The following is a 15,924-nucleotide window of genomic DNA, read 5'->3' on the forward strand; positions in this document are numbered from 1 at the left end:
CTTCTGAATATGGAGCAGTTTGGAATCACAGATCATCGCCTTAAGTTAGCGTCAGTCTAACTACGAATGTATATAAGATAAACTAACGTGTGAACAAGAATATTATCTTTAGTCCCGCGATAGTAGCTATGCAACTGTCCCACAGTGCAGTCAGAAATTTGCAGTATTGACACGGCTGATGTAAGCCTAAACTTCAGTTACGAAAACTTATTTGAAGAAAGGTGGAGCAAAGATTAATAATTTTTTTTAAACTCAGTAAATCATCAAAGGTTACACTGAAAGTAATCCATCACTTATCTCCAGAAATTTCAGTAATATCAGCCTGGGATTCCAGCCATTTCAACAGTGTAGCTTCGTTAGACTTTCTCCACTTCTCTGCCAATGTATTGAAAGTATACAGGAAAGGGTTGATAGCTGAGTTAAGAGGCAATATGAATATAGATAAGGCTACATTTACTTCTCCAGAAATAGGAGTTCCAGCCAGTGCCAAAATCCCACACAGTCCAATGGGAAACCAGCACATGAAATCTGTCACTGCAACAGTGATCAAGCGACGAGCTATGATCAAATCGCGTGCCACTTTTGAACTGTTGGTTTTCAGGGTATTGTTCTGTACTGACCAGTAGATGAAAGCCTGACCAGCAGAGATGAGTAAAAACAGAATGAAATTAAAGACGATCATGACGCTAAAAGAATACACCTTTCCTTTGAAATACTGTCTTGTGACTGGCAGAGGGATACAAATACCCGTCTGGCTATAAAAGTCCCAGTGTGATGTGACTGGAAGTAAAGGCAGCAAGGCTAAAACCCATCCTACCATCCAAGTCAGCAGAGAAGCCAACGTTGCAGATGCTCTTTCAAACCGCAAAGTGCTGAATGGAAAACAAAGGACAATGAAGCGGTCAAGGGTAATCAGCCAGATGATAAGAGCAGACACCTCGCTGGATAACAAAGACAGAACTCCAGCCACCTTACAGGTCACACTGCCTGTCCATGCGTCATCATGATAGAGATATATGCCACGGAGCCGTTCATCTGCCGCTCCAATAATAGCGAGGTAAATACTCATGAGAAAGTCTGCCATGCTAAGGTTGGTGACAAATATACTGAATCCACTTGATGAGGACTTTGTCATGGAAAACAAACGTGCACAGAAGCAGAAGATATTACCAGCAAGTGACAAGCAGGTGATCAGCCACAAAAATCCCCTGTATGCCCATGATTGTAATAAGTCTTCACAGGAAGAAATTTCATCTTTTGGAGCGTAACATGATGAATCATATAAATCAACAAAGTTATTGGGCAGTATTCCAGTACAACAAATTTTATAGTTATCTGAAGATATAACATGGAGATATGAAAGATCTTTTAAAAGATCGGATGGAAACGTTTTTAACGGACTACCTTTCATGCACAGATAAGTTAACCGTGGTGTGAACTTGAATCCTGTATAACTTATCGTGTGAATACAACTTGAAGTTAAGTTCAGTTTCAATAAACTGGGAAATGCTGACAAAACTTCACCATTCCACACTGCCAACAAGGTATAGGACAGGTCGATCTCTGTGAGTGCACTTAACTGGATAGCAAATGACAGGTCAGTGTGGAGTGCGGTGAGAGGGTTGTTGGACAGGGAGAGCTTTCGTAGATTTTCAAGACCAAGAAGAGAAGTCACGTTGACACCTTGAAGCAGGTTGCCAAAGAGATTTAAAACCCTTAAATTTGTCATCTTCACAGTTGGAAAGATGGTAAGAGAACACTGGGCAAGTACAAGATGAATCAGATAGATGTTGCTGCTCACGTCCGTCAGTGTCATACCTGACCCTGTGGCGTCCAAGCAGCGCAGCTGAGAAAAGAATGCTGCAGAGAAAGCCTGGTTACACATAAATGTGTAACCTTGACACAGACATTCCATAGGACAGTTCACTTCACAAAATAATTCATCGTCATGCATTGGGCAGTGAGGCCAGCCATCACACACGTGACCACTGTGCACACAGATCGTGGAAGCTCTGCACCTGAAGAATCCTGAACACTTCATCTCTTCACATTCTTCTTCATCCTGGTGGCCAGTACAGTCATACATTCCATTGCATCGTGTGTAGACAGGCAGACAGTCATTGATCGGTCCAGGACAACGGTAATGACTGTCAGGACAGGAGTCATTAGAAGCCATTGGTTTTGAGGTGAACATGAGAATGCCATCAAAATTGATAAGAGCAGGAGGCGGAAGAGTCGCCACATATAGTGTTCGGGTTGCATCACAATGTGTTTCATCAGATTTATCCAGACAGTGGAACATTTTGTCACAAACTCTGTTAAAGTCTACACACTGACCATTGGTACATGTGAACTGTTTGACGCAAAACGCATGCTCACAGAATATTTCATCCTCTTTATCTTGACAATCAATTATATAGTTGCATATCAGTGTGTATGAAAGAGTTGTGGAATCTTTATCACAACTGAATGTATCAAAATGAACTGTTCTGTTAAAAACAGTTAAAACATGTGTTGTATATTGCTGACCACACACGTTATAGTGAGTGGATCCAGACAGAAGAAATGAGTGTGTTACATGACCGTCGTTGCACGTCTGTATGGAGTCTTGTCCTGTACGGAACGTGAACTGTTCACTGGTCATGTGAATTCCATTGGAATTGGTGTTGTCCTCTGTCTTGTTTTTCCTGAATCCACACATTATTTTGTAAAGGGTCCTCCTGATTGTTGGTTCACATGGAATACTGTAAAATTCTGAACTAAGACTATACCGTATCAAACATTGTCTGTTTCTTAAAGGGATACCAATGATTCCACGAAGAGGGTGGTGATAGACATTTTGTTTTCCAAAAATCGCACTATGTTTATACATCAACGGCAATGATATATCATTAATATATAAACCATGTACATATCTAAATACATCTTGGGGCCAGACACTTACTAGATTATTGAACTCTTCCAGCCAGTCAAAAACACACATGGGCATCCCCAGTGTGCCCCCAATCGCATTACAGTACTCATCTCCCATTCGGTTGATATCAGTTACTTTTCTGTGAAATTCACGAAGACCGAGCGACGTTATGTAACAACCGTTGCATATGTCCACCCAACCCTGACAGTCCGGACTGCTGAAGGGACAGGCTTCTGTTTCATCCCGTCCATCTTCACACTCCGTCTGCAGGTTACACCTCAGGTGATGCTGAAAACTGGAATAGTGATCCACAGAGCAGTTCCATAAACCATTATGTAACTTTCGAAGTGTTTGGTTGGCAGGAGAAAAAGAAAAATGTAACATAAACAACGGTGAAAAGCATGTGCTGCTGGAATAGGGACACCCTTGAAGTTTAACACCAAACATGAAAAGATTGTACACATTCGGAAAAGGAAAGGTTAATTTAAACTTTTGAATCTTCTGTTTAAAACTTTGCGTGTTAGAATGATGAAGATAAACCGTTAATTGTATTAAGTTTTTTACCACCTTTTTAAAACTGATCAGGACTACATTTTCTGGTGGAACTTGAACAAATTTCAACAACAGGTGACCCCCTGTTTTCAGAGTTCTGTTCAAAGTCACGAGACCAGACGACTGTGATGTCATCGTTATAATCAAGTTGTTGTCTCCTATGAAGTCATATTTTACCCATGAAAAGCAAGATCAGGTGATGTGCAAAAAAACAACAACAAATATATGATATCTGAACACTGATCATAAGACAGTTCACCCAAGCTAGCAGTGAATCAGGATCAACCAGCCGACACACCAACACCCAATCAAACAAACAAACAAACAACCACCGAACAGGCAACGCGAGTTGAACAGGTGTGAAGAGATTCCACACAGCCCGAAAGGTACATTTGCAGTTCACGAGTTAGCAGCACACACAAAAAAGTTCATGACAAGAATGTGTTTTCATCCATTCAATACAGACAACTAGCGAAGCTCAATAACATTTTTGTTCTATGCTACTGTTACCACATTTCTACCATCATCTACTTTCTCTTCGATTTTCTGAGATTTTTCTTCACTGTTCTGAGAGCTCTTTTGCCAAACTAATATTGCTCCTGCTACTGTTTAATTGTACCTACTACAAAGAGTCACCTTCTATATCAATGCCTCTCATTCGTGACTGTGTCTCACGTTTGGCCTGCTGAAAGTTACCTTTGCACATATAACAGGTAGCAATAAAAGCGAAACGTTAGCGTTGCTATGCAAGGATGGGAAATAACTCCTGTCCGTTCCCATTAGACTAACAGGGTTATCCCAAATCCACAATTATTTCGTACGATTTCCTTAAAATATATGGGGGGGGGGGGGGTATCAAGAAACTTTGGACACCATTCAAAATTTGTAAGTTCTTTTGCATTCTCATTAAGATATGATGTAAATAGTAAGTCTGGTTTAGTAGAAAATCAATATTTCGTGAGTGCTGGGGACTGGATCTTTCCCAAGTTTACCTAGTCATTCGATCCAAATCCCCTTCGCTGTTCCAAATCTTAGGTCTAGTGTAAAACAAAATATACTCTCAAAATCTACATTAACTAAGCTTTCTAGTCGTACAAGTTTCCCTCTTGTCATGGTAGTATTAGCCGAATAATAGTCGAATATCTAAAACTACTGACGAATACACCGAAATGGGTTCCCCTGTTCCGTTAAATATCATCTATAAATAGCTGTCGACGAAGGAACTTCGCGATTTCGATTTTACTTAGTATTTAGTTTCACAACTTCTTATATTAATAATCATAATAATCACATACCTTTGGCCATTTCGATCGAAACTGTGTAACCAAATTCTTCATCACTGTGCTTAAAATAAGGATTAGACGAAGTTTAGATTTGGCTAGATTGTGACAATTTACTCTAGAAAAGTTGTGTTTCTACAAAAAGTTTAGCAGCTGATTTCTCTAGGATAAACTGTACTTGGTGTATCTTTAATACATCATTGGAGAGGTCGTGACTCAGTGTTTCTAGCGATATCAATTACAAGTTACATTAAATAGTTTGGAAGTTGTGAAAAACAAAATACTACGAAAAGCACGTTAGCAACTCACCAAATGCTGTCCCTTTTGTCTAACAGATTTTTAATAGAATGTGACGGTTAGAATTTATAGTACTAGGAGACAGCTGGAATCAAACAGAATTTATTGGTATATTTGGAATGTATAATGATGGCTGGATTCTTAAGACTGGTCTTTTATAAATTTTGTAAACACTAGAAATTACCGCCATCTTGGCTTACCAAGAGGGGTTTCTGATGTCAGCCCATGACGTTGTCTGTGTGGTCCACGCAGACAGTATATAAGTAGCAACGTCACATTGTAAAACTGGTCATTCTCTGGGCTGAAAGTAAAGAGAAAGCACCACTGGCTGCTCGTCTTCACTGCCTTTGCCTTGCCTGGTTGGGAAGCTGTTGCCTTGCTGGTCCTGTCCCTGTCTACACCTCGCCTTGCTGTTCCTGTCCCTGTCTACACCTCGCCTTGCTGTTCCTGTCCCTGTCTACACCTCGCCTTGCTGCTCCTGTCCCTGTCTACACCTCGCCTTGCTGCTCCTGTCCCTGTCTACACCTCGCCTTGCTGTTCCTGTGCCTGTCTACACCTCGCCTTGCTGCTCCTGTTCCTGTCTACACCTCGCCTTGCTGCTCCTGTCCCTGTCTACACCTCACCTTGCTGCTCCTGTCCCTGTCTACACCTCGCCTTGCTGTTCCTGTCCCTGTCTACACCTCGCCTTGCTGCTCCTGTCCCTGTCTACACCTCGCCTTGCTGCTCCTGTCCCTGTCTACACCTCGCCTTGCTGCTCCTGTCCTCTTCTGCTGTTCCTATGATCCTGTCTTTCCTCTACACCACCTTGTCTCCTTCTTCTGGCCATACCACACCATCCGATCACACACACATTAGCCATTGGAAATTCCTGGCTGCCCCGTACAAGTGTGCATGACGTGGGGTTCAGCACGCAGAACAGGGGGATTCAACAACCAACCAATGTGACTTGACTGCAGATGTTCTAAGAAACCCCTGTTTGCCGAAGAAAGCCACATCATTGAAGCCAAACTGGGGTCCGACTAACCATGGTCAGTTAAACGACAACATCTGATCGCAGACTTGCTCTACACTCACACATTCTCCAAGCCCAAATCTACGGTTCGTGGTAGGCCTAAGTCTCTGTGACTGGTCCACTCAAACGCTTGCGTAGTTTTGTTTTGTTGTTTTTTCCTGCCCCATCATCTGCACCGTTTCAGTAGCATTATTCCCACGCCACTCATTCCGCCCACTGATACAGCCACACACGGGTTCATCTGTCGCAGTCCCAGTGCCTTCAGTCCACAGAGAACCATCGATGCAAGGTACTCAGGAGGCCACACTCCAGAGGAGACCCTGCAGTGCTGCTGAGTAACTTCAGTGGTGCTTGGTAGAGCCTGTTCTAATTTAACGTACTTAGGACACCACCTACGAAGCCCCCTACTGACAACAATGATGGCTTAGTCACGGATCCAGACTGATTGAGCGTCTCCCCCAGAGTGGAGACCGCCACCACGTCCCTCCAACGGCAGTCCCCCATGAATCCACCGACACTGAAGACCTTGATAAGACTCACCCCAAGCGCGGAAGTGGAGGGGCATCGAAACTGAGGTCCCCATGAGAGCAGGGCATGAAAGGTCACATCATTTGGGGCTTTTTAATATCGATGATGAAGACGAAGGATGACAATGACGATGATGATAACGATGCTGCTATGGATGTCCATTAGGTTTTGGACTTCATGACAAGGCTGTACTCTATGCTCCCTGTCATAAGGATATACGGGCGTCAACCTGAAATTAGAGCAGCTCACCCAAACATGCATCCGTGAAGTGAATGATAGTGGACTGTATGGTCCCAGCCTTCATTTAAGCCCATAGAACACTCTACTCTGGGTAAGAGCCGGTCGCAGGCTGAAAAACCCACTTCCTCTGGGATCAGAACACGCATCGCTCCAGCCGTCATTTCGCGACGCTAAATGCGCAGGGGTTTGTTTGGTACACTCACGTTTGACTTCGATATTCCTCTGACATACGCAGATAAAGTGGGCTTCGAAGTAATTGAATGTCATTTATGAAGAGTCTACTGACTTCTGTTTGCTTTCGATTCTTCAGCACAGTTTACACCAGCGAGTGTACAGTAACCAGCCTCCGTGGCGAAGTGGTTAGCGTCTCCTCTGGTGTGTGGCCTCCTGGCGATCCAACATCGATTTACGTTCACGCCAAAAGACCATGGTTCATGGGAGCAGGTTTTGGCTTCATTGAACTGGATTTCTTTGGCGAACCGGGTTTCCAAAAACACATGCAATCACTTGATTGTGCTGGTTCGGCTATGGTACAGACTTTGGCTGTTCAGAGTTTGATTGAAAGTGAAGAAAGGAATGTAGACAATCTGGTTCCCAACCATAGAAATCATTGTGATACATATTTCTTTTCTTTTGGCAAAATAAATTCATTTGGAGTTGACAAACACATGGTAGGGTTTTTTGTGTGTGTTTGTTGTTGTTGTTGTTGTTGTTGTTGATACCTGGATTAATATTATGGGATGGCCTACATATATATGATGTCAGGCATCTGGAGTACTCAAGTCCTATATCATATTTGATAAACAGACTGTGTTCTAACAGTTACACTAAAAATATCAAGTTAGCATTTCAGTCACTGCCTTTCTAATGTTTTCAAGTCTCAGATGCATACGTTTATCAGTAAACCTTGTTGTTCTTAGCATGCATCTCTCCCCTCCACACCCACCCACACACACACACACACAACTAGCGGAAGACGTGAAACAGATTGAAGGAGTTGCTATCTGCATCTTTGTTCACGCACAGGTGCACTGTGTATTTATTTGCAGTAAACGAAGCACAGGCTCTCGCAATCAGTGTTTTTACAGCTCTTAGATCACAGAGTTTGTCAGCGCTGTTTCTTTTCTGGCGTGGCTGACATGTTGCCAACAAGGTGAAGTATAGAAGCAAGCTTTTCGAATCTGTTTCGTACAATGTGGTCTGCAGTTGGAGCATACCTTTCTGGTTTCCCAGTAGACAAGTCCCATTTTGTAATAAGAGGGCAATGGATATTTCTATTTCCTTCTTGGTGCTTTGACAACAATGCCTGTTGTTGTTTTTTGACAGGTGTACATTTTTGTCCTTTTGTCAACATCATCAAACATTTATTCAGTTATCAATAGCTTGAACTTATACGGGGTTCCAAGAACCAGTCAAACATCAGCTGTTTCTGCCTATTTCCGCCCTCTTTCTTTTCTTAGCGTACCGCTGCCGACCAAGGTTACACACGTGCTCTCAAAATCTTAAAATCAAGGGAAGCAAGTTGTTGGACTTGAGCTTTGACACAGTTTAAGATAGTTGATTTGATCGGATATGTTAAATGTGCATTACCAGTGCTGGGATAATTCAAGAAAGCATATTGGTGACGGTGACAAGTCAGAACGTCAGTTTTAACAGGAATTTGCAAAATTGTGTCGTTTGCAATTAGACCATAGGATATTTTGACATGAATCTATGTGCGAACGATGCTGCACAGTTACTGAGCACTCTCAAAAGGATGTGTTTGTGTGCGGTGTAGGGTGTGTGTGCTTTAATGTCTGTGTGTTTGCGTGCATGTGTGATCAAAACCAACAATACAACAGTCTGGTGCGATGTTCCAATAATGTGTTATGTCTAATGAGCTAAAGAACTGCTTCTGTTTTATTTGTCTACATGTACCCAAAGTCATTGTTTGCAATTTGACTTTCCCGATCGCATTTACCTTGAAGTACCCTTGCTATTTCAAACGTCGACAAAACGTTGAAAAGAATGAGCAGACGAACGTTTCCTGGTGCAACCAGTTGGAGAAAACCTTAAAATACAAAAGAACTACGTTTGACTATCGTACGACATGCTATCTTTACAGAACATACGTTGAGTTGGTCGCTTCGACTGGATCGTTCGCAATTAGGCATACCTACCCTACTTACTGCAAAACAACGTTACAACCGAACAACCGTTCAATCAACAGGCAGGTAGATCATGTGTGTATATATACACACAGTGTAGAGAAGCATATACACATACAGAGAATTGCATACATACATACATAAATTGTACCCTTCATAAGTTATGTTCACATAAATCAATCGATGTGATATATCATCCAAAGCAAAAACAGTATGGATTATGACATATTCTCAGCTATTCATTATTTTCCGAAGGAACGATAAATTGATTTTTTTTCTTGTGTGTGTGTGTGTGTGTGTTTGTGTGTGTGTGTGTGTGTGTGTGTGTGTGTGTGTGTGTGTGTGTGTGTGTGTGTGTGTGTGTGTGTGTGTGTGTGTGTGTGCATTCGTTTGTTGTGTCGTGACCTGTTACATGTTCAGGACAAGCATGCACTGAGCTGCATTTACAAATGTGACTTGACTGTATCAATGAAATACGTTATGTTCATTTGACCATTATTAAAAAAGAAAGAAAAAAAGTTAATTAAAATTACTATATCTTACACACTTGTCATGAAAATCACACTCTTCCTCCATGATGCCACACGCATTGCTTCATCTTGCTCATTTATCTTTACCTGTTTTCATACACACTTTGAACATGGTTTTCTATTTTAACATTTGTTTGAACTTAAAAGGTTAGAGATTGAAGTCTATATTCCCTTGCAAAATAAGTGTTAATCGTTTCTGTAAAGGAGAAATCAGTTTCAGTTTTCCAGGTATAATGCTGATTTTGTTTTGTTTTGTTTTGTTTTATAATCTTTTGTCTCCTTATATTCTTTGTTTTATTTTCTTTTTTTCACAATCAGTTTCCTCATTCCTCTTTTAAATTGTTTATTTAAGTCCTTTTTATATTTGTTTTTTTCTTAATTACACTAACCAACACTCTCAAAGGCATACTGCAATAAGCATATAAACACGTTCATGTTGGTTTTAACGTCTATACATGTAGCCGATTTCATTTCATGTGTTTATTTGTAATGATCAATTTTGAGAAGATATTCTCTCGGATGCAAGAAAGGCATTTGACATCAACACAACTGGCACCTTTGATGCCAGAGCTATGTGTCCGGGTACAGGATATCTCAGAAACCAAAACAGCACGGACATACCAATCGTCAATGTGAATGTCACATACTGTCCTGACATGCGAAATTGTGGAGCTCACCAAGGAGCGACGTTTGGCTTGTGTAGACATTCTGACACTTTTTGTGTGCTTCACGTGCAGGTTCCTCGGAGTATGTACGCACGCGCTCACATACGAAGACTTGCATACTGGTGTGAGTCAAGCCGATGGAGTATTGCAGCCGGCTGGTCGAAGAGTCATTCCGGAGGTTCCGATGCTTTTTGCAGCCGTCATAGTCTTAAGGAATATTACATTGAAGTGGACAATCACAAAATGTGTATGATATCCCGGAACAATCCTCGTGTTGAAATAGATATCACGGGAACCGAACGGCACGATTTGATCAAGAAACACACATCAGAATATTCTGGCTTCATATCAGTGCCATATATTGATTTTTATGACAGGTTTCATTACAAAGAAGTGCTACATGCCTCAACGGCGTTCGTCATCATGCTTAGTTTTCAACAGTTGATATCGCTTGGCATTTGTAATCCATATAGGCAGGTAGAAATCATCTACAGAAAACCAAACGATAGTCATCACTATGCTGAAAATTTGTGTATTATGAATTTTGCACCAGCTTCTAATTTTCTTGTTTCATATCTTGAACTCAAATTCGAATATAACGTTTATTCTAACGCTTATCTAAAAGTACAGTTCTTCATTCTTTCTGAGAATGATCGACCACATAAGCTCCCCAATGGTCTCTACAATTGCTCCACGGACCATTATTCTAAATTTCAGCACACTCTTTACTGTAATCAGAAAACAGAGTGTAAGGACGGTCGTGATGAGACAGAACAATGTCCCTTCAGCAGTCCTGGATGCCAAGGTCTGGTAGCGTCACGAAACAAATGTTTTAATCTTAAAAGTGTAGACTTGAGAAGGGATCTTTCTTATTTATTTCGGGAGTATGCTTGCAATCAGATGGGTGGAAGAACTGCCTCACTGAAATCAAGACAAGAACAAACGGACTCTCTTCAGCTTCTTCAAAACTTTGCACGATTCAGATTTGTTATTGGTTATGTGTCAGGATGGTTTTCGGGGCCGTTTCTGTATAGTAAATTTCGCAAGTGGTCTGACAAGGCAGCGATTTATAGCATGGATCACTTTGAAGAGCCCGATCCTTATATCCCTTCAAGACGTGGCATTGTTTTGCACTCTCATTCAATGACAGTGGTTTATAGAAAATCTGAAGAGATGGTTGAGATGGTATTCTGTGAAATAAAATCTCAGTCTTTCATTTTGTTTCCTTCACAAATTCAGCCAACTCCTTTCTGTTCTGCTAATTATGCACTGACAAGTACACGGCAGGTTTTGTTCGTTTGCCCAAAATATCATACAACACACGTATATCTGCAGAGCGATCCTGAGAGTTACTGCTGGAAAAACACGTACTCGCGATCTGACAATAAAACGTATGTGAGTCATGACCAGAACACGACAGCGCATATTGGAACAAATGCTTATACATATGTTATGTTTAAATGCGACGATGATTGCACAACTCTTCATTACACTTCAGTGTGTAACTTTCGACAGGACTGTCCAGACAACAGCGATGAGTCATTTTGTCAACATCCATCATGTGACGGCTTCCTGTGCTCTAACGGTCAATGTGTATTGCACAGTCAACATTGTAACGAATTCTCAGACTGCCTGGATGATTCGGATGAGGTCAACTGTTTGGAAAATAATAGGCACCATACATCAGCAAAAACAGCAAAAAGGAAAGACCGAAAGCAGCTGTTCTGCATTAATCTTGACGGCAACGGTTACTTTACTCAGCAAATGATGTCGGCTGACGAGTCATGTCCAGACACTCATTATCGCTGCACAACAGAAAGGCTGTACTGCTTGCCCCTGTACACCCGATGCAATGAATTTTCTGACTGTGTTTATGGGGAAGATGAACAAGACTGTGAGACAGTGGCGTGTGGGGGCCTTTACCGATGTCGAAGTTCCAGAGTGTGCATTCATGGAGATCATCTGTGTGATGGCTGGGGTCAGTGTCCACAGCGGGACGACGAATTGATGTGTGACATGACCTGTCCTGAGGGTTGCCTGTGTCAAGGTTACTCTTTCTTGTGTAGTCTCCCCTTCCCTGTTGAGTTTTTCCCTCAGCTTCGTTACTTGGATGCCACGGGATCAGGCATGTCATTTTCTGACTTTAGTAGAAATGTATACCTTACATACCTGAGTTTATCATATTGTTCGTTGGGGAATGTTTCTAATATGAGTCATTCTAATTTGCAGTATCTTAAACTCGGCAACAACCGGTTAGAAACTCTGGACATGTCTGTTTTTCTGGAATTACCAAATATAAGAATTCTATACTTAAGGAATAATCCGCTCCAGGAAATCACCACCAGAAAGCTAAAGCAGATTCATTATGTCCTGAAGCTCGTGGACATGTCAAAAACACTTCTAAATACCTCAAGCAGTGTTTTATCAATATACTTGCCACTTGTGAAACATTTCAATTTATCGTATTCTGCTGTCAAAACTGTTGAATCTGCAGGTTTCAAAAACATGCCACACCTTGATGAATTAGATATAAGGGGTAATCCAATCAGTAACTTTCCTCTGGATCTGATGGCAGGGATAAATACTTTGAAATACATATTGTCATCAAACTACAGACTCTGTTGTGACAGTTTACTTCCAAAACAATCGCATATACTGAAATGTCAGGGCCCTGAAGTTGTTCTTCTTTCATGTGAAAATCTGTTGCCACGAAAACTGGAAACAGTCTTCTTTTGCTTGATTGCTGGGGTTGCCATTATAGGAAGCCTGACTTGCATGACAATTTCACCAGCTCTCGCAAACGTGTTTGGAAGGAACTGTGTAACCTTATTCGTCTACACACTACTTGCTAACGTGTGCATGGGGATCCATATCATTATTACATTGATAGCAAACAAAATGTTTCATGGAACGTATCTCCAGTTTGAAGAGTCATGGACAAACAGCGTGATTTGTAAAGTGAGTGGTTTTCTGTGCTTTCTGTCCAGTGAAGTGGCAGTGTTGATAATTTGGTTTATCACTTTGGATCATGTCACAATATTCTGCTTCCCCAATGGGTCATGGGGACTGAGCAAATGTTCATTACGTGTAGCATGTGTAGGGATTTGTTTTGTTGGTATCCTGGCGTCGTTGATACCATTCATTCCTGGACTGGAACACTGGGGCCTTCATGGTCAGTCAGGTCTGTGCCGCCTGGCTTTGTTTCAAAACTTTACTCCTGAAAGAAACGTTCGATGGTTCAATGTTATTGTAGTTCTCAATGTCTTTCTGTGTTTAACGACTCTACCTGGGCACACTGTCATATACAGGCGGATACCAAAATACAGATTTGTACTTGCTTCGGCAAAGAGGTTGGTTTACTCTGCAGTTCACCTCATGAGAAAAATGTTTGTTACACACGCCATTTCCTGGCTGTCATTTGGTCTGACATTGCTGATGACTTTATGTGGTGTTTCCGTTTCAGACAGGATTTATGGTGGCCTTGTTGTGTTTATGTTACCGCTCAACTCTGCGCTCGGCCCGCTTCTCTGCTTGTGGACTGCCATGACACAGAAACAACAGCAAGTGAAAGAAGATAAAATACTAAGACTGTTCAAACTACGACTTGTAGCAGCAGGAGGAAAGAGACAAAGAACTAACTGACCAACTAAGTAACTAGACTTCTAACCCTTTTGTAAGTATCCACTTCAGTTACAATAAGACTTATATCGTTGAGTGATATATATATATATATATATATATATATATATATATATATATATATATATATTCATTTGCAGCGTTTCAGTCATTAGGTAAAATGGCTTAGGGTGAAAACAGTGACTGCACACTCCTGCCCTTTTTTTCTTGGGTAAAGCTGGGAAAGAAAAAAACCTGGCAACAGTTCTGTTGCATTCACAGATGGAAGCCTCTTATAACTCTTTTCTTCAGCACCTGATAACATCAGTTCAGCATAGTGACAGTGATGCTGATCAAAGAACAGTGCATTTAATTAACCATGTTCTCTAGTGATGCAGAGTTTAACACCTGTCTGCGGGCAAAGGGGACTAGCCTGGCGGTGGATTTGATTCCTGGTATTTTGCTATACTTTGTTGTGTTGTATTGAACTGCAGGTTTTTGTATTGTGTTGCACAGTAGGTCAATGTGGTGCACGCTATTGTACTGTATTGCATTGCATTGTATTTTATTGCATTGCATTATCGTATTTATTGTATTCTTTTACTTTCTGTTACAAAAAAAAAAAAAAAAAAAGATTCCTGTGTGAAAATCGAGCTGATCTCATCGGGAACAATACTTCGCCACATCGCAAAGCCACTCTTATGTTGTTGTTTTTTCTGTCTCCAAGTGTATTTGTTTCACTATCAAAGCAGATTCTTTCCGCGGATTTGTACCAGAGAGAACCCTTTCACCGCCACTTACTGACACTAGATATAGTCACCTGTTGTGTACCAGCTGTCACCCAGGACAAAAACAGCAATAACAGCAAAACAGGACAGGACAAGACAAGACAAGACAAGACAAGCTAGGTCAGGTCAGACTAAGACAAGACAAGACACGTCTATTTCAGGAAACCCAGTGAGGGATCACAGAAATGTTATATGATTATTTGTTTGTTTGTTTCATGTATACGCATGCAGGAGATCAAATACGTACATTAAAGATCCTGTAATCCATGTCAGCGTTCGGTGGGTTATGGAAACAAGAACATACGTAGGTATATATACACAGCATGCACACCCCCAAAACACGGAGTATAGCTGACTACATGGCGGAGTAAATAAACAAAATGGTCATCCGCGTAAAATGTTACATGTCTGTATGAGTATATGTGTGCTTGACTGAAACCTGAGTGATTGACACAGGAAACGAATGATGAGCGCCCAAATGTAGCTGTCAGTCGACTCTTCCAGGAAGGCAGCCTGTTGTGCAAATGCCTCCGTGTTTGTAAAGCGCTTAGAGCTTGGTCACCGACCGGGGATGGGCGCTATATAAGTATCCATATCATCAACTAATACAGCTATAAATAGCATCTGGTATTTCACTCACAATCACTTACAATGGCCGCACCCACTGTTTGGTTAAGACACACATAAGACATACATTTGGAGGAAGAAAAGAAAAGAAGAAATAAAAATTACATACAAGGGATGCAGCATTTATGCCGAACGCAAACAGGGCAAAGTCACTATGAAAAAAAAAAGTGTAAACCAATTGACTTAGACACATGCACCTAGTCTGCCGAGTTGAATCAGAAAGCATTTACTCGTTTATGATAAAGAAATTTCAAAACAATTTTTTTTTCTTTTTTTTTCCTCTTTGAAAAATTATCTGCAACATTGTCTCTTTGTTCACACTTTGTACACATTTAAGTCTACATGCGGGGAGTGGGGGAGTTGGGAGGGGGGGGGATATTCTTCTCTTTTGAAGAGGGAGTTCGTGATTGAAGATCCTGAACTTCGCAAATGTACAAGTATGTATTTCTGGCAGAACACACACACACACACACACACACACACACACACACACACACACACACACACACACACACACACACGCACGCACGCACGCACGCACACACACTACCACACACACACATATATATATATTATTTATTTTTATATATATATATATATATATATATATAGAGAGAGAGAGAGAGAGAGAGAGAGAGCCACTAATGTACTTCATTCTTGAGCCAAGCATGAGAAATGGTCGGATGAGGTTGATGAATCTACAAACCACTCAAGCCAATATCATTT

This window comes from Babylonia areolata, chromosome 14 (assembly GCF_041734735.1).
Source record: "Babylonia areolata isolate BAREFJ2019XMU chromosome 14, ASM4173473v1, whole genome shotgun sequence".
NCBI classification, from domain to species: Eukaryota; Metazoa; Mollusca; class Gastropoda; order Neogastropoda; family Buccinidae; genus Babylonia; species Babylonia areolata.